The 19,279-nt window shown below is 40.0% G+C and overlaps 1 protein-coding gene across 2 annotated transcripts in view; it reads right to left on the bottom strand.

Moving 5' to 3' along the window:
- Nucleotides 1–2,761, bottom strand: part of LOC117394297 (E3 ubiquitin-protein ligase RNF152-like) — a 28,226-nt gene extending 25,465 nt beyond the window's left edge. Inside the window, exons 1-2 of one of the 2 annotated variants that reach the window (XM_033992424.3) lie at nt 2,562–2,761; nt 1,858–2,002 (exon numbers count right to left, since the gene is read on the bottom strand). The gene's annotated coding sequence lies outside the window, so the exon portion shown is untranslated. The remainder of the gene's footprint in view (nt 1–1,857; nt 2,003–2,561) is intronic. The other variant, XM_033992425.3, reaches the window with a different exon arrangement.
- Nucleotides 2,762–19,279: the final 16,518 nt, after the last annotated feature.

The following is a 19,279-nucleotide window of genomic DNA, read 5'->3' as shown; positions in this document are numbered from 1 at the left end:
CTAACCGCGCGGTCACACACACCTGGTCAGCACGTAGCGTGCCCAGGGCGACACAAGGGCCAAAGCCGCGGTGGGCGAGTTGAAGCAGGCAGCAAAACCACGGTAGAAGTATAGGGGAGAGCACACTGTTTGTTTACAAGGCCTGACTCACCGAGGTGGACGGGCCTACGCAGCCAGCGAGGTCTACTCGACAGCGGGGATGCAGCAAGGTCTAGCCCCGTGGAGGAGAGCACGGCTGGAAGAGTCAGTCAACAGCGGGGATACGGCAAGGCCTAGCCCCATGGAGGAAATGTGTACTCTCAAAAAGAAATAGACAACCACTTGCGGGTGACTGCACAGGCAGTCGCTCACACACAACAGACAGATAACAAAGAGCGGCCTACCACGCAAGCGAGGAGGCCGCTGAAAGACAGAAAGGCGAAAGGCTTGGTCTTTTCAAAGTTGTTGATTCCGGGAAAGCTTTGAGCCAGCTTTCAGCACGAATGCAAGGGAAATACAATCGACTCGATTCGACTAGAGAAGCTCTTTTCTATCAACACGCTCAGCTAGACATAGAGGTCTTACCTTACCCTCTTGAGAAGGAAAAAGAGATATGGCTTCCTTGGGATGACAGTTTTATCCCCTCGGTGGGCGGGACCGAGTGCATCATCCCAGGAAGGAGCCTGTCGGCAGTTCAAGTATAGAGAGCTCAGCGATACCTACCAAATGGGCAGGCATATCCCATACGTAATGTCATTGGTTGTCGCCTTCGAATTGAAAGGGAACTGCCCCTTTAGTCATAGTCGCGCCCCCGAGTTTGCACACCACTGAACTATACTACAAATAATTTCTAGTCTGGATCATGTTAAGCAATCCTAATAATGTGTTGATCCCAACAGTGTGTCAGTGTACTATTTAAAATTGAAAAATGTCTTAAAAGCTTTTAATGCAGTACTTGCATCACATGTCTATATAAAGTTATATTAAATGTAGGCAAGTAGCCTCAGTACCAGGAAAAGGCCATCATAACAAACATTTATGTATGTGAAATAACTTACAGTAACAATGTCAATGCAATTAAACCAACATCTAAAAGTAGTCTCTATGATTCAGAAACCAAAAAAGTCTTGGATCAATGAGTTTTGAAAGCCTGTATCTAAAATGTTTCCTCCTTACAGGGATGCTAAATAATCCAACACACAAAGCCATCATTTTGGTTCATTAGTGGTCCTTAAATGAAATCCTTTTATGATTGACATCTAACAAAATCTACCAAAGGCTGCTTTACTCATGAGATTTTACTTAAAGAAAATGTCTGTTAATATTTTGCTAGATCTATTGTACTGAAGAGGTCCAAGGAAATCAAATAGTGCTTTTGTTCTTATTCATCATAAAGTGTTATTTTATTTTCAAAGCAACCTACAGTAATCCTGTCATTCAATTTAATCTCAAGGTTCAAATAGAAGGACTCTGGTTAAAGAAAATGTATTCCTTAACACAGATGTTTGCCATTAAAAAAAAGCTATACAATTGCTTGAAAGTGGTTAATGCATACTGTTGTTAAATCAACATTAACTGGGTATAGCTTGTAGCAATGTAGACAGGCAGTGCTGAGAGACAAGACCCACATTTAAACAAGTATATATATTTTATAAATGCAGCTCTGTAAATCTGTGCTATAATTTAAAAGGTCTCTATCTCTGATTTTACAGGATAGTAATACTTATTTCATGAAACACACATCATCCGTACAGCCATCTGTGAAATAAATTGCATACCAATAGATGCACAGCAGACACAACAAACTGTGTGCAATGCAGTATATTACGTAAATATCAATTACTACAATACTTGTTTGTGTGATAGAATATCAGTTACCTGATACGTCAGCGTGTGGCCTCTTTCTCTGCATAATGTAGACAGCGCAAATGTTCGGTTTCTTCTGCAGACAGGAGGGGACAAAGCGTCGCGGTGACAGAGCTTTGTTCTGGGTGAAGTGAATCCGATGCAGCAAGGTTACAGGCTGTCAAGACACAATACAAAGCAGCCTTCTTGATCTGGCTTTCTTCAACGGGAACCCAACACATTTATGTAATTAGCTTGTTTGCACCGAGTACGTCGGCTAAAAATAATACAGTATTTACCTTAAAAAGCAAAAAAAAAAAAAAAAAAAACGTTTCAAACAGCATTCATTACGTTATGTTTTGATAATTACCTTTTACTACTATTTCCTATACTTAGTAACCATTTCACAATATTCGAGTTACATACTTACAAGTGACCTATATTTAAAAATTACCACATTTTAGAACATATACATTTACTACAATGTATTTATTTATTTATTTATTTTACAGCGTGAGAAACTGGAGAAACTGTCGCACTGTTTGTTAGCTTCAAAAATCAAAATGTCATCATAGCAATTTTGATTTGCACAGCCTCATTCATGAACAATAATTAATCACATTACTTACACTATGTCAACTTAGATAAGCTAGTCTATAGTAAGTAATAGTAAACATTTCATTTTAAACCGAAAGCCAGCACTAAGTTTCGAACATATAGCATTAAAATGAGTTTACCTTTACAATGGAGTCACTGAAACAGATTGACTTCTTGTTTGTTTTGACACGCAATGCTGTGCCCTACCTTGGTTTTGTTTCACTGACATCCCACAGCCTTCTGAAATACCGTACTGCTTTCCTGTATTCTTTTTATTCGTTATTTTTTACCCTAGAACTGTAACAAAGTGCCTCCCCACCACACTGTTTCTACCTCTGCAGGTCAGCTGTTTTCAAAACTCCTCCCATATATATATATATATCTATAAAGCCACTGCCTTCTTACTAGACCAGCGCTCCACTTCAGTAGACAAAACGGTGCATGAATTAACACTTCTCACAATATCACTTCTCACAATAAATGCATGCCTTACATGTGATCAACATAATTTGTTGCAAAGAAACATGGAATGAATACGGGTAATTAAACAGCTCTGAATTCAAAATTAATTATTTCAGAACTCAGAGGAAGCGCATAAGATATTCAGGTGTCATTGTTGTATTCCGCCATTATTTTAAAGTGTTACCCATAAAACAATGGATCATAATTTGTGCCAAAATGTAAAAATAAGTAAATAAATAAATAAATACACCTATACTGGCGGGACTGTGTACCTGTGGCTGGACTGTTGTGCAGGGCTGTTTATGCGTGTGGAACCATGGTCTGCAAGCCGGAGCTCAGAGCAGAGACTTGACGCTAAAAGAATAATGCATGACAAGGCATGTGTTGTGCTGGGATAACATCACACCTCGGGTACCCGAGGCCGAGTGCATCCAACACCCGAGAAATATCCCAGCACAACACACAACCTGCATTATTCCTATTATACAATGGCTCACACTGTAAAAAATAGCCATTTACATGTCATATGTTTAAAAGTGATTTTAAATTAGACAAATGTGTAAATAACATTCTGCTTCATAAAATAGTTCCTGTTTTCCATTTACAACTGTAGTAAAGCATTAACTATGACATTCTAATAGATATACTAAAGTGTTATTTTTGTTTAAAGTGAGTTAATATAGGGTTACCATATGGCTCCAGATTAACCGGACGCTTTGAGACTGACCGGGATTTCAAAATTCCCCCTAAACTGAAAGTAATTCACGTATAAATGAGCTCCACCTTTGCTGAGATTAATCCTGCTGTGGTAGAATTGCTTGGGGACAGCAAACAAGTTACATTGATCAGATGCTTCTGATCAGATCTTAATGAACGAATAGCTAATCTATCGATAGAGCAACGAGATGATGATGCTTTGATTGTATTTGCAGAATAATATGGGCGATTGAATTTTAACAAACAGAAAAAAATAGCAACTGTCTGCAATTCATTCTTAGTATAATACAATTATTTGACGCGCATGCGGGTATTTAAGCACCATTATTAATTGTAGCTAAGGATGGCTCATTTACATATTCATTTATTTCAATTTAGGGGCAAGTTTGAAATCCTGTTCTGTCTCTCAGCGTCCGGTTAATCTGGAGCCACATGGTAACCCTATTAATAGCTATGTTTTGTCAGAGCCCTGTCTTCTCAAGTTTTTTTTAATTTATTTTTTTATGTATGCCGTGAACACATTGTTGGCAGAGTTGAACTCTGTATTTGACAGTATATTAATGTTATGGATCAGGGGCGGTTCATTTAAGTGTCTGTTTAAGCCTGCTCTGAGCCCCATGTAACTGCTTATGCCATATGAATCTCTTGAGCTATTTCTCTCCAAACCCCCGGCCATCCACCTCAGTGCCCAATGCCCATCAGCAACATCAATTGCCGCTTCCCCAGAGTGCCCAGAAACCATATGGAAACAACCCCGGGCCTGCATGAAGGGAAACCCCCATGCCCCTTGATGACTCACCGGCCGCCTCGTGCAACAACCGGCGGTCGCACCGCAGTAGGGCCCAACACCACAGACGGGGGGGTAGAGGCCCGCCCCCCAGAAGCAGCTGGCAACGCTCCTGTAACCCGCTACAGTCCTACACTGCGATGGACTTTCTGCACATTCCATTCCGCATCAAGGGGGTTCCCTGTGCAGCTCTGGTAGACACAGGCTCCAACATGACCCTGGTGAGGCCGGACGTCCTCCAGAGGGCCAGAAGAGATCTGCAAGCCTGCCTGGAAGACCCCCTGTATCCTGGGTCTAGACTTCCTGCAGAGGGCCAGCGGCAGCCTGGATCGTCAGAGGGGGATCCTCAGCTTTCCAAGGGGACCGACCCTCACGCCGGGCCCCCTAGGGGAACCAGCTAACCCCCCAGGGCGGCCTTGCAGAGGTCGGAGGCCCTATTCCAGATGAAGCCAGTGCCTAGTCACCGGAGGGACTTGACGCTCGCGTCCATTATTATTTTTATTTATTTATTTATTTATTTATTTATTTATTTATTTATTTATTAGCAGATGCCCTTATTCAGGGCGACTTACAGTCGTAAACAAAAATACATTTCAAGAATCACAGTACAAGTAATAATACAATTAAGAGCAAGATAAATGCAATGACTTTGGTTCTAGCAAGTACAAAGTATATGACAAAATACGATTCAATAACGGAGCAGATAACAGTGTCAGTGATAGTTACATCAGGATATAATTAAATACAAAATACTACAGATTAAATAACACTTGACAGATTACAGTAGTCTAAGGTACAGGATTAAATGCAGTAAAATAGGAAGAGTGATAAGTGTCCAGAGGGAAAAAAGAGGAGTTCTACAGGTGCTGTCTGAAGAGGTGAGTCTTGAGGAGGCGCCGGAAGGTGGTCATATAACAAAAAATGACTGTGATTTTGGATTGAAATAAAAGATGGTATATTTTGTATTGCATTGCTGCTTTCCAAATCAGCTCGAATGACATATACCTACACCTTATGTGATGCTAGTGAAAAGTATCAAAAGAAGAATTCCAATTAACAATACTGTTCTGAAATTAGTAAGCATTCTTCAACCAAGTACAAAGTAGCCAAAGCACAGTGAGCGTGGGAGACATCATCCAGCTTGCAATGTTTTTCCCACAGATTGTTCTTGGAAGTATGCTGGATAGTCTAGAAACTGAATATATGCAGTACCATATGACTGACTTGGCGGATTCTAGACAGGATCTGGTGGCTGATGAATACTGCCACACTACTGCAGGATTAGAACAAGTTCTTTCTCAGATGAACTTTGTAAAAACAAATGTAAGAAACTGTCTACAGACATTCTGGATCGAATTCTGACTATCAAGGCTGTTGTTAAAAACAGCACCAGCTTTTAGACCAACGAAGCAAATGATTCAGTCTGGAAATGTGTGCATGTATGACCATAAGAAGTAAATAAGACCTAAAGAAATGTAAATATATAAAAATAGCCTATTTTATCATGTGTTTTATTGTTTCAGTAGGCCCAGCTGTTGTTGCTGGAGTTTAAAAATATCTTTGCAACCAAGCCAGAAGCTGGCCGCACCCACCTGTGAAAAGGGGGTTCCATCTGAACCGTGGCCTGCCAGAACACCTTTACTACCCTGCAGGAGGCGCTAACGCAGGCACCAGTGCTGATGCTGCCCACCCCTGGTTTGCTGTTCATCCTTGACACAAAGGGATCAGGGCAGTCGCCTACTACAACCGGTCCTTGAACAAGACAGAGTGGTGCTACTGTGTGACCAGGTGAGAGCTACTTGCAGTGGAAGTGTCAGTGCCAGTGCGCCATTTCCACCCCTACCTCTGCAGACTGCACTTCATCCTCCACTCTGACCACACAGCACTCCAGTGGCTGCTGAACTTCTGAGAACCAGAGGTGTGGTGGATCGAGCATGTCCAGTCCTATGACTTTCACATCCAGCACTGCAGAGGGGGTCCCATGGCCTGTAACACAGCGGTATATGAATTCACCCCAACACTCCTGACGCTCAGTTGGGAACTCTGGAACCCAGCCGGGCTGCTGTTCGGCCAACCCCCGGATGCTACATTGGACGTCCCCAGACCACACACCTGGTGCCTCCAGTACCGACTGGACTCCACACACCGGTTCAACAGAGACCAACTCTGGGCAGCAGGAGCTCACTAGAAGTACTATGGATTTTCAGACTACGGGCCCAAACAGAGAAAGGGGCACTGCCCAAAGTTGGACAGTGTTTGGGTGGGGCCCTGCCTGGGTCCTGGAGAGGCCCGGGGAGATGGTTCACTGATTCTGGCTGCCACCTCCGGACCACCGAGTGGTGCTTCACTGCGACTGCCTTGCCGCCTACTGGAGAAGGGGTAATGCGGACCCCTTTGCACATGCTGGATAAGAATATCCACCATCTCAGTTGTAAAACACCTTCGCACCTGATGCCTATTAAAATAACACATTATATAGGGTCAGTTTTCCCAAGCTGTGTCATAAATGTAAGCTGGAGTGCTCCTAACTATATGTTGGATGCCTACAAACGTCAACTGTGTGGTCAGAGCATGGCCATCGTGGGATCCAACAGTTCAAATAATGTTTTGATTTACTTTCTGCACCCATTATAAATGATAGAGGTGGGTGTAAAGTAAGAACACATACATATACAATAATGAATTATTCAAATGTGTTTCAACCCCTAAACTATACATCGTCTACCAGTTCCACCTGCTTTACTTGAAATTCTTAAATACAGGTGCCACTGTAATATAAATCTTTACTTATCTAATTGATACAGAACATTCAATTGCTGTGCAATATACTCTTTAGTAATGTACAGTACCCGATTATAAAACAGATCCCTTGTGTCTCTGTGGATCTTGTAGTCAGACTTAGTCAAGTAAGTCTCTGTGTTTACTAATCAACACCAGACAGAAGGATATCTACATCATCATATGGAAGGAAGCGCAAATGGATGGAGACACATATGGATCACATTACTTTACTGTAAAGCTACATCTTAGTTGGTGCTTATCTTGGCGAGAGCCGAGTTCAAATCAGCATGAAGTTTTAACACCTATTCTCGTTTAATGGAAATCAATCTTACTCTATAAGCTGTCTATAAGGAACTGTTGGAAGATCGAATATATAAAAGGTACAATATTGTTAGAAAAATGCTAGATTTCAACCATTTTAACAGGTTTAATCCTTATTTCTTGCAACAAAAACACACATTTAAAGGAAGGGGTAAGGAAGCTTTAAGTGGTTCCCTCCCTGTGTATATCAGCAAGAATACTTTCCTATGCATACGTCTTTAAAATATGACATTCAATCAATTCCCTTAGGGATCGCTAACACTGTATAATCTACAAAACATATTCTGTTTTTCCTATTTCCTAGCAGATCACCCCAAAGATAGCATGCATTGTTCAGATGCATTTAAGATAAGGACAATGTTAAAACACAGCCTGCAGTCTCCTAGATGAATTAAAATACAGCTTTTAATGAAATACTGATTTAATTTCTGCTTCAGAATAGTTATTCAATCACTTCCAATGACAAAACATCAACAGCTTGGCACATTGCCTGTCCAGACACATAAATTGACCTGCCTCTTGCCAAACAGACATTGATCCAGGCATCGTTCTATCCTGATTACAATACAATTTACACATACAGTACATAGCAATGCATAGTGTGCTGAAATTCTATTAACAAGCAGCATTACAAGTGAAACACTGTTTGTGGACAGACAACAAATCGGTGCTCTGGGATCTGAAAGCCTGACTTGGAAATAACAGTGCATAAATAGAAGGGCTGAGGGCCACAAGCACCTTATAGGTGATGGACATACCTATTCCAAACTTAACTGACAACTAATGTAAAGTAACAATGCCTAGGATGGTGCACAAAATGTGTTATATATATATATATTAATGACAATTCCTTTTGGTTCATTGTCCCACAGTATTATTATTCATTATTATTTATTTTTTAGCTGACGCCCTTATCCAGGGCAACTTACAATTGTTACAAAATATCACATTATACAGTATTTCACATTATACAGATACCACATTATTATTATTTTTATAAATAATAATAATAATAATTATAATTTTTTTTTTTACATACAATTACCCATTTATACAGTTGGGTTATTACTGGAGCAATCTAGGTAAAGTACCTTGCTCAAGGGTACAGCAGCAGTGTCCCCAACCTGGAATTGAACCCACAACCCTCTGGCCAAGTGTCCAGAGCCCTAACCACTACTCCACACTGCTGCCCCAGTATGGTCCATAAAGAACACTGCACTAGATCTCACAAACGTAAACTTCAATTCTTCAGCCACAAGTTAAAAGTGCTCTGAAATCAGTGCGACAGTATTTCATGTTAGATTTTGAAATGTCAAATGTTTCATCTTTTGTCAGTTTTTGCATTATTTGTATGGAAAACTACAAAGCGGTATGTAATTCAATATGTTAATGTAACATTATTCAGCAGGTTTCATTCGACTTCATGCAAAATGAGTTAATTCTATAGGGTGATGCAAAACTTTTCGCCGTAGCTATAGATATAACCTGACTGAGGAAATTAGGTATAACAGGAGGAATCTTACAATGGCTTGATACAAATAGGGTTCTGCTGCACACTTTCACTGTAATCTGTAAGCCAATAGAACATTGCAACTGTATATTAAACCAGCGAATAAAGAAAATGTGACCAAATCCTAAGGAGATGTCTCTGTCAAAACTTTAAAATGTCTCATAAATCTCCAAGGAACATAGTGACATTTCTATGTATTCACTGGAGTGGTCTGTGAAAGTAAATCGAAGGAAGAGATAACATTTATGGTGAGAATGACATAGTAGTGTGTTTAGAATTTTTAAGAAAAGCTTTGAAGTAAAATGTTTTGCTGAGACTTCGTGTCACTTTTTCCAGCTCTGATTTTGCCATTCTACAAAAAGAACAAAGAGGGCCCAGTATACCAAGAAAAGCTGAAATCAGCAAGATAAAAGAATCACTCAAGTAAATCTTACCTTCAGAAGTACAGATGGCATTTAAAATTGACAGCATCCAATTTAATGGCGTTTTGCAAATGATAGCTTTTCTTACAAATGTTTTTTTTTTTTACATATAAATGTTGTCTTACAAATAAAAAAAACCTAACATACTCTTTGAAGGCTTCTTTACAGTATAATTATGTTTGATTGCAAACACTCTTCTGACTGGTTTCCATTTAACTTGCAGTACAATTTCCTAATGTTAACTTAGGTAGGGTAGGGTAGCCCAAAATGACCACTTGCAGGGTCCCAAAAATATGGCTTCATACTTCATTAAAACTAAAAAGCAAAGAGTACATAAAGTACACATTTCCAGTCCAAAATATGCTTTGTACCAGTCGCAGGAAGAACCCTGTATGTAAAGCAAACCAGAATGACCATGTGACAATCCGACCGACCTGTTGGGCAATGTTGATTCACTGATGCTACAGATTCTGACCACTGCAGGTTTGTTATAGTTGAGACACTCTCTTTTAGACTGCATGGTTGCAAGTTTGCACCGAGTCTAATGGATTACTACTTAATTTGGCGTTATCCAAATTGTTTGTCTACTTGACTAACAGTCAACAGTCTGCTAAAACACAAAGTTGTATTATAGGTCTGTATGCTAATTTAGAATATACAACGTGCAATGGAACAAAATAACATTTCAAGAAAATGATTACATTTGAATTACCAGGGATTTGTACTTGTATGTTATCTTTAATAGAGCTTGTCTAAATGAAACCCAGCTCTCAGAGCAGTGCGCATACAATTTTAATTTCCTTTTAACACCATCTGCCTTATAGAGAACCAACACAGTCAAATTATTTTTGGCAGATTTTAAATTATGGCATGTAGAATATGATTTGGGTTTTAAATTGGTTGTTGAGAAGGTTGAAAAGTACAGAATGCTATTGTAGTGTATGACATGTAGTAATACTACTCTCCATTCAATATTTCCTTTTGTTAATAGGCAAACTGTGTGCAAGTCATCTCACGATTGCAGAGGTGTCCCAACATATTATCCATTTCCAAGGAACTGATAACAATTGGAGTAGGGCTGTACAATGTATTGCCCATATCTAATCAGTCTTGGCAGTCATCATTGCAGACACTGTATTCTAATCTGTTAAGGAGAGTTGACTAATATTATTATTATTATTATTATTATTATTATTATTATTATTTATTTCTTAGCAGACTCCCTTATCCAGGGCGACTTACAGTCGTAAACAAAAATACATTTCAAGAATCACAATTAATTAAGAGCAAGATAGATACAATGACTAGCTATAACCCGATATTCTTTGGAGCGCCATCCTAAAGAATACCAGGTATCTGCCAAATACTAGTATCATTTAACAACTCATAAGTCAGTTGATGTATATTTTTATTCTTTTCTATTAAGTATTAACTAATCATGCCATTATACAGTAGTGTGTACATTTATTAGCACACCCCATTGTTTCTGTAGTTTTGATTTGTTGTGCATATGAAATCAAACCACTGTAATTGAAAATCTTGGACAGTTCGAGATTGATGATTTTTATAGGCCACACATGCAATTCGTTTAAAATGGTAAGAAAAAAGGAACGCATTGCCACAAATGGTAAAATTAATGAGACTTTTTAGAAAGCTAATTAAAAGCACAAGGTGGTCTAACATTTTAACACATAAGTGCCTATTGTTTCTATATCACGATCATTGTCTGAAAATTTAAATTCTCGCACCCAGAGGTTTGTATGCAGTTAGGCATATAAAGGATAGAAATGACAAATTTTGAAGTGTTCTAATACATTTCCACATGACTGAAAAAGGCATTGGGTCCAAGGTATTTATCTATTGACTTTCGTAAGTCTGTATCTCGCAATAAGCAGCAGTGTGGAGTAGTGGTTAGGGCTCTGGACTCTTGACCAGAGGGTTGTGGGTTCAATCCCAGGTGGGGGATATTGCTGTTGTACTCTTGAGCAAGGTACTTTACCTAGATTGCTCCAGTAAAAACCCAACTGTATAAATGGGTAATTGTATGTAAAAATAATGTGATATCTTGTAACAATTGTAAGTCACCCTAGATAAGGGCTTCTGCTAAGAAATAAATAATAATAATAATAAGCATGTTACAGCAGAATGTCACAGACTCTAGGCATTTAAAAGCCATAACTATATGAGGCAACCAATATACATGGAGAGAAGAGTATCCCTAACGATTCTAACACTTGGATTTTGCTAGATGTCTCATACTGGATGTTTTCACTACAGGATGCTGAACTCAAGCTTGTGCTAGTTGTGTGAAGATGACTTCCCTGCCTTAAAAAGTATGAATATGAAAACTTGAAGCAGATGGGGCTTACAGAGTAAAGTAAAAAGCATGTTATATTGGTAAAGCTCAATGAGATCTGCAAGTAAGTGGAAATCAACAAGAAATTATTTTTATGTTATGTGGTGAAAAGCAGACCCACTGAAAGTCTGTATTTAATTATAAAACCATTCTCAAAAGAGGAAATTACCAGTAACATCAGTGGTTCAGATTTGTATGATGCTTGACCCCCCAACCCCAACTATATTATTAATCCTACAGGTCTTGGGAAGGTGGAAGGATTCCAAACAACTCTGAGTAACGAGATACAGCTTACAGACATTAATATACAGGGCAGGTTACATCCCACAGGTAGTGGCAATCTTCTACTTTTCACCAATGAAAAGTAAAAGACGGCGCCCTGTGACGACTCCTTTAGCTGAAGTTTTGTGGATTAGATTTTGGTCGCACTTCTGATTAAAATCAGCATTTTAAGTAGAAACAACTCATGCATAAACAAGGGTCATCCGCCCGGGATCACAACTGTTCTTTGATATGCAGGCAACGTATGGCTGCGTGCAAAGCTACAGAGACAGAGCCTCAATGATTTCTCACGTCTGTGCCATTTAAAGGGGTACATAAAATTATTACAATTTATATAAAACCTTACATTAACTTTCTAAAATCTATTCAGTTGGCTGCACCACAAAGCAAGTATAAGCCATGACAGACTTCTAAGGATCTATAAATATAGCCTGTTAAAGCAGTTGACTACAGCACTTTGGCTAGAGTAATGCAGAACTGACCAGCTTGTAATTGTTTGTGCAAATATGGAGGCCGAGTGAATTATATAGTTCCTTTTTTAAAAAAAAGGGTTAAAAGACAAAGTCAAACTGAAATGACCTATGAACTCATTTGTGAGTAATGAATAAGCTACCCTCCCCAGCTTTCAAATTGTGCTATTTTCAGGCAAGGACAAAACAATGAGAGAATGCCTAGTATGACATTTGCATTCACTTGCATGTCATCAAATGTGCTGATGTATTACCATAAAGGAGAAAATCTTGTATTTGTGTAACACAGTCAAAACTTCCCCTACTTGTTGGTTCTGACATACTAATAATGGATACCTAAAATAATTTTATGACAACCACTCCGGATCAGTGGTATGTATTGTACATTCATTGGACACAAATATGTAGCACAGACGTTTGTGTATATCCCTTGTATAACACAACTATATGTGACTTGTATTTTGTTATATATAACAGAAGTCAGTTTCAGTTACGATGGACAAGACAGAAGATCTAGTTCTTCTATATACAATACAATAGGTTTTTATAGTGCCTTTCACAACAGAGTTATCACAAAGCACTGTACAATCAATAATAAGGAGTGAGTTCCAGAGTCAGGGTGCATAATTTAAAAAAGCTCTTGCACCCATAGAGACAAGGCAGAAGGATGTAACAGAAAGCAGACCAGAGTTGAAGGAACGCAGAGAGCGACTCGAAGTGTACGACGTCACCAGCTCACGAATGTAAGTTCCCTACAAGCCTTATATGTCAGAAGAAGGACCTTAAAATAAATGATCTGCTTTACAGGCAGCCAATGTAAGGAAGCCAAGACAGGTCTAATGTGTTGTCTTAGTTTGGTATGAGTTAGGAGGCACGCAGCAGAGTTTTGGAGTAGCTGAAGTCGTGACAAGGTAGAGTCGAGAAGGCCTATAAAAGAGAGAATATATGCAAAACTGTACAAAAAACTAATGTTTTGCAAAAACTTTTAAATCAAGTAAATATTTGGTGTAATTAGACAAATGTAAGGCCTCCTATTAAGCTTTCTCTTGTCTTGACCACACATTTCTACAGGTCACAGTGCTTTTAGCTGTTAAGAACTGCTGTAACTTACTAACATGATTAATGTTCATTAATGGTTGGTTAATGTTAGTTATCAACTATTACATAGTACTGTTACCTTTAGAATACTTTTAAACAAACTGAAACCCATTTCACCGATATGATCGACAGGGTTAAAGATATGATAAGGGGCCTGTGCTTCACCAGAAAATGATAAGTCACTACAGGTTATAACCCTTAACTAACCACTTGCAAACATTAGAAACCTCAGAACTTTCAACCCCCAATCATGACGCTGCATTACAGGGCACTACTATGCAGTAATTGACCACAAAAATATGGAACAGAATATCTAGCTTTATAAAAAGAGACATTTAAAATCTTTAAAATGTTTACAATAACAATAGGGCCACTGTTTGACAGTTTCCATTTACAATAAAACCTGCATCTCACATTACCTTCTCAACATGGTCAAATACCAGATAGTAAAGCCCTCTAATCAGGGTACTACAAAATAAACACAAGTGTTACATGTTAGGATGCTAATTATAAAAAAAAAAAATCATTAAAAGTTAACTAAAAAAGGTACAAAAAATGTAAACAAATGTTTGCGTTAAAACAGTTTTAGAGAGCTGGAGCTTAATAGCTATAAAGCCCTCGTGTTTTAGAAACCTATCGCTTTTGATTCAGTTCTACAGCTAAGAAAGTACTATGTTGACATTTGTCTTTCAAAGAGGTTTCCATTATTTATCTTATTCCTTTACCATCTTGTCCCATTTCTTTTTTATTCTGGATGATCGACTACAGCCTTACTACAGAATCACTTCACATTCAGTGGTAGACCCAAGACCAGATGGTAGTATGAAGCTGAGAGTAAAGTGTTCTGCCAGTGCCAGTACCTGTAAAAGCAGGTGGGTATTTATGACTTCCAGTGCTAGTATTGCAGCTGTCAGTTTTTCTATAGCCATCATGCATGCAATTATAGCAGAAAAGGGTGCTTTTTAGGACTCCCAACTTGAACCTTCTGACATGAAGCTGTGCTCTGAACTGACCCTGGAAATCCTCCAAACAAATTAGCATCTGTCCTGGCTACAGCTGCAGAACTGTATTAAGTAAATATTATAAGGTGTGTATGTTAATTGCCAACACACAATAAGTGGGTTCCAAAGATCCTAGCACCTTTTGTGAGCCATTTAATTAATTATGTATGTCATGTGTGTTTATTCAGCAGTAGCAAAAAAAAAACATAATAATTGCAGCTCTTACCCACTCTAAAAAAAAAATGCAGGAGTTCCTGCTCTCCTGTGTTTGTCAATAATAGCCCACACAGTGCTTTTTGGTAAACATTCTTCCTGCTATTTTTCTGGTAGTTTCTCTTTTTTCCTTTAGTGTATCACTGCCATTTTGAGATTGTTGCTGTACTCTTTAGTTTTAACCATTTTTGTTACTTTTTTAATCACAGATGTCCAATTTATTTTTCAGCACGTGATGATTATGTACTGTATGTACAGTATTTATTCTCATTTTTTGGAACTGCCCAAATAAGAACATAAGAACAAGTTTACAAACGAGAGGAGGCCATTCGGCCCATCTTGCTCGTTTGGCTGTTAGTAGCTTATTGATCCCAGAATCTCATCCAGCATCTTCTTGAAGGATCCCAGGGTGTCGGCTTCAACAACATTACTGGGGAGTTGGTTCCAAACTGCCACAATTCCCAGTGTAAAAAAGTGCCTCCTATTTTCTGTTCTGAATGCTCCTTTATCTAATCTCAATTTGTGACCCCTGGTCCTTGTTTCTTTTTTCAGGTCAAAAAAGTCCCTTGGGTCAACATTGTCAATACCTTTTAGAATTTTGTTTTTCTAATTTAGTCGTTGCCAGTTATTTTTATTATTTTCTCCCAATTTGGAATCGCCAATTATTTTATTATGCTCAGCTAACTGCTACCACCCCTGTGCTGACTCGGGAGGGCGAAGACGAACACACGCTGTCCTCTGAAGCGTGTGCTGTCAGCCGACCGCTTTTTTTCACACTGCGGACTCACCATGCAGCCACCCAAGAGCTACAGCGTCGAAGGACAATGCAGCTCTCGGGCAGCTTACAGGCAAGCCCGCAGGCGCCCGGCCAGACTACAGGGTGGTGCGTGGTGAGCCGAGGACACCCTGGCCGACCTAACCCTCCCTCCCCCCAGGGCGGCGCTCGGCCAATTGAGCGCCGCCCCCTGGAAGCTCCCATCCTCGGTCGACAAAGGAATAGCGTGGACTCGAACTCGACCTTTTAGAATTTTGACTGCTTGAATCAGATCACTGCGTAGTCTTCTTTGTTCAAAACTGAAAATACTTTTGTCTGCGCCTGTAGCTTCTGTAAGAAATAGCTTCAAATAACACACAAAAACAGATGTTTTGGAGCCTGGTCAACAGTCAACCACCAAATAGAATAGTTCCCCACCTTTATTACCTTTAATGTACATCCCTGCCATGGGATATACTGTAGTGGAGGTAGGCCAGCGGTGGTATTGCAAGATACAAAGCACTATATAGAATTTTTTTTATATATTTCTAGAGAACCACTTACACATATTGTGATAAAAATATTGTTGAGTGCGTGTGAACGGGAGAGAAGGAATCTGAGATGCAAACCTACCTCCTGACCAGTAAGGGCTCTAAGGTTGGTGGTACGCCTTCACAGGGATGTGCCGACTCAATGGTTATACAGAACCGGAAGTTGGCCATATTGGGAAAAGGCCGTAGCTGTAAAGCCTGGGACACACATGAGCGGTGCGGCACCGCTAGCGGGGAGCGGTGAGGGATGATACTGCAAAATTGGAGGACACAGCGTATGCGGTGGCGGTTTCCAAAGTAAGTCATGCCCCTAACAATACAGCCAAACTGGCCACAAACTATGGACTGGAGTTCCAGTGATGATGAAACAGAAGTGGAATAATTTCAAACTAAATTATATGCCGTTTAGCAGTATAAGTCCAGTATATGCAGTTAATTTATTAAAGAAAATATTATTCGTGGACCAGGAAAGAAACAGGAGAATCATTGTTCTGTACAAGAATATGTTTCCCATCATTATATTATTTATTTCTTAGCAGATGCCCTTATTCAGGACGACTTACAATTGTTACAAGATATCACATTATTTTTTACATACAATTACATTATTTTTTACATACAAGTACCCATTTATACAGTTGGGTTTTTACTGAAGCAATCTAGGTAAAGTACCTTGCTCAAGAGTACAGCAACAGTGTCCCCCACCTGGGATTTTTCAAGAGTCCAGAGCCCTAACCACTACTCCACACAATAGTGCGCTTATTTAAAGGTTACAACATTGAAATATACATATATTGCTTCACTCTGTTCATTACATTTTAAATAAAATGACAATGAAAGAGGTGTTAATTTAGTAGTGCATCCCTTCGTTATGCTTTTGATAAAATTGTCTTATGTTTCTGAAAGCTTCATTTTTCCCCCTTAACTTTCTGTTCTTACAGAATTAAATATCAAGAACTGTATTAAACCTACAGGCACCAAATAAAACCAGGCCAAAATGTTTTGAATGTAATTTGGGATTAATTGTCTTCTTGTTACTTATGTGTGTGATGGAGTATATTAAATGTATCATGCAATCCCAAACCACCCATCTGATTGGCACTGCGGGAAAATATCTCAGCTGAGATAGCGATATTTTGCCATTCTAAAATTCTGCCGCTGCTTTACTTTCCGCTACACTATTTTTCTGGCATGTCAGTTCAGCCTCATAAAAATAAATGGTGAGCGATATGCGCAGCAAAATGCTACTTTTTCCAAGACACTCATGTTTATCCCACACTGAAGCCCGAGACAGATAGGCGCGGGGCGGCACCGCTCGGCATTTTCACAGTGCGGTTCCGCTAGTCTGCACCCGGACACACAGGAGCGGTATGCACTGTGCGGTACAGTAGTTGTCAGTACCACAACGTAGGCTATGTACTTTAATATAATTTACATATATGGCCAAAAGTTTTGCATCACCTAGTAAAATATTAGGATGCAGATGTCACGGGTGGGGTGACCTGAGATAACCTTGACGATAATACTTATGTAGCTGACAACTACGCCACCTTGTTTTTAATAAGGCAAGGACCTTAGTAACCGAATGATAATTAACTCTCCCGTTAGTAACCGAATGATAATTAACTCTCCCGTTCAAGAAATAGTCCAGGGGAAAATCCCACGCTCCCGGGGTCTCCCCCTCCAACTCGCTTGGTCCGTAATCTGACTCCTCGTCGCTGGTAGGACAGCCGATCTCTGCTGGACCTCTACCAGCCGATCGACCACCACCCTGAAGAACCTGCGATCAGGAAGCGGGGTAAAGAAAAGGGGCCGTCAGGAACTGTACCACAGGTATGTAAATCACTACTTCCACCCAGAAGCTCTGGTCACTTCCCTTCAGCCAGTCTTTCACTTTGCGTTTCCTCTCTCCCACGTTCCTACCACGCCCTTGGACCTCACCCGATCCTCTGTGTACTGCCACCACGCCCGACCTGGAAGCTGGACTGGAAAACCTGGAGGTAAGGTAAGTAACACACCGTAGGCCTCAAATACACCCAGAAGGGTGGTACGGGGCCAACCAGCGTAGGCAAGTAGTTTACTTTTTTTTTTGCAATAAAAAAATAGACTAGGAATTTGTCCGTTTGTGTAAACAATAACACAAGTAATCCTTTCTTCTTATTTCTTTCAGTGCGGGTAGAATTCAAAATATAACCCCTCTCCCAGATCCATTTGGAGAAAAAGCACAGGTGTCCAAAAGCTGGGACACCAACCAATAACCCGTATCTTGTTCCAGAAACAGTGCAATAACAAAAGCGAGTGAACAAAAGAAAACAGAAAAAATTAAAGTGTCCAAATTAAATCAACAATAAAGTAACAAAAAAAAAAAAAAAAAAAACAACATGATTGTGAATCCCTTTGTTTTTCCAAACCCGTTGGATCCAATGATTGAAACACTGGCCAGTTCCCTCAGCAGCGTTCCAGCCAGAAGAAAAATAATCCAGCAAACAGTCGATTTCCCAAGATGATTCCTCCAAGGCTACGCGCTTCCGCCCGCCCGCACGCACGCACGCACGCACGCACGCACGCACTTCTGTTTCCTGCCTCCACGTCTCAACTCCCTGCCTTATATAGTCCCACCTGGCGTGCCATTGGCCGTGGCACTAACCAGGCGGGGCTTCCTGTTGCTAGGCGGATCAGCACAGCAAAAAAAAAACAGCAGGGGTTTAAGAGGAGCAGATTCCACACAATTTAAAATATACAATATAAACACACAGAAACTCATTAAAATTCGTCACTTGTGACACAGACATAATTTTAAAAATATATTTTATATATATTTATATTGTAGCGACCCGGGCACTGTTCTGTGTCTGTTTGTCTTGTCTGTCTTGTTCTGTGTACGTGTCACATGTATTGTGAGGGTGCAAACATGGCACCTGGAATGGGGAAAGGAGCAGGGATAGACCTGGTTGGTCAGTCTGAGTGAAAGGGGCGGGAGCAGTGGAAGGGGTAGAAGTACAACGTGCGTGGGAATGTCAGAGAAAGAGTCGCAAGTTCAAGTGGTGAACAGATGAATGCACAGAGCTGGGTTAATTAGAGAGAAAGAGGCCCTGCGAGTGAGTGCGACTGAAGCCTGGGAGTGGCTTAGAGC

This window comes from Acipenser ruthenus, chromosome 3 (assembly GCF_902713425.1).
Source record: "Acipenser ruthenus chromosome 3, fAciRut3.2 maternal haplotype, whole genome shotgun sequence".
NCBI lineage: Eukaryota > Metazoa > Chordata > Actinopteri > Acipenseriformes > Acipenseridae > Acipenser > Acipenser ruthenus.
The sequence above is the reverse complement of the archived record's forward strand: the minus strand, read 5'-3'. Positions and strand labels throughout refer to the sequence as shown.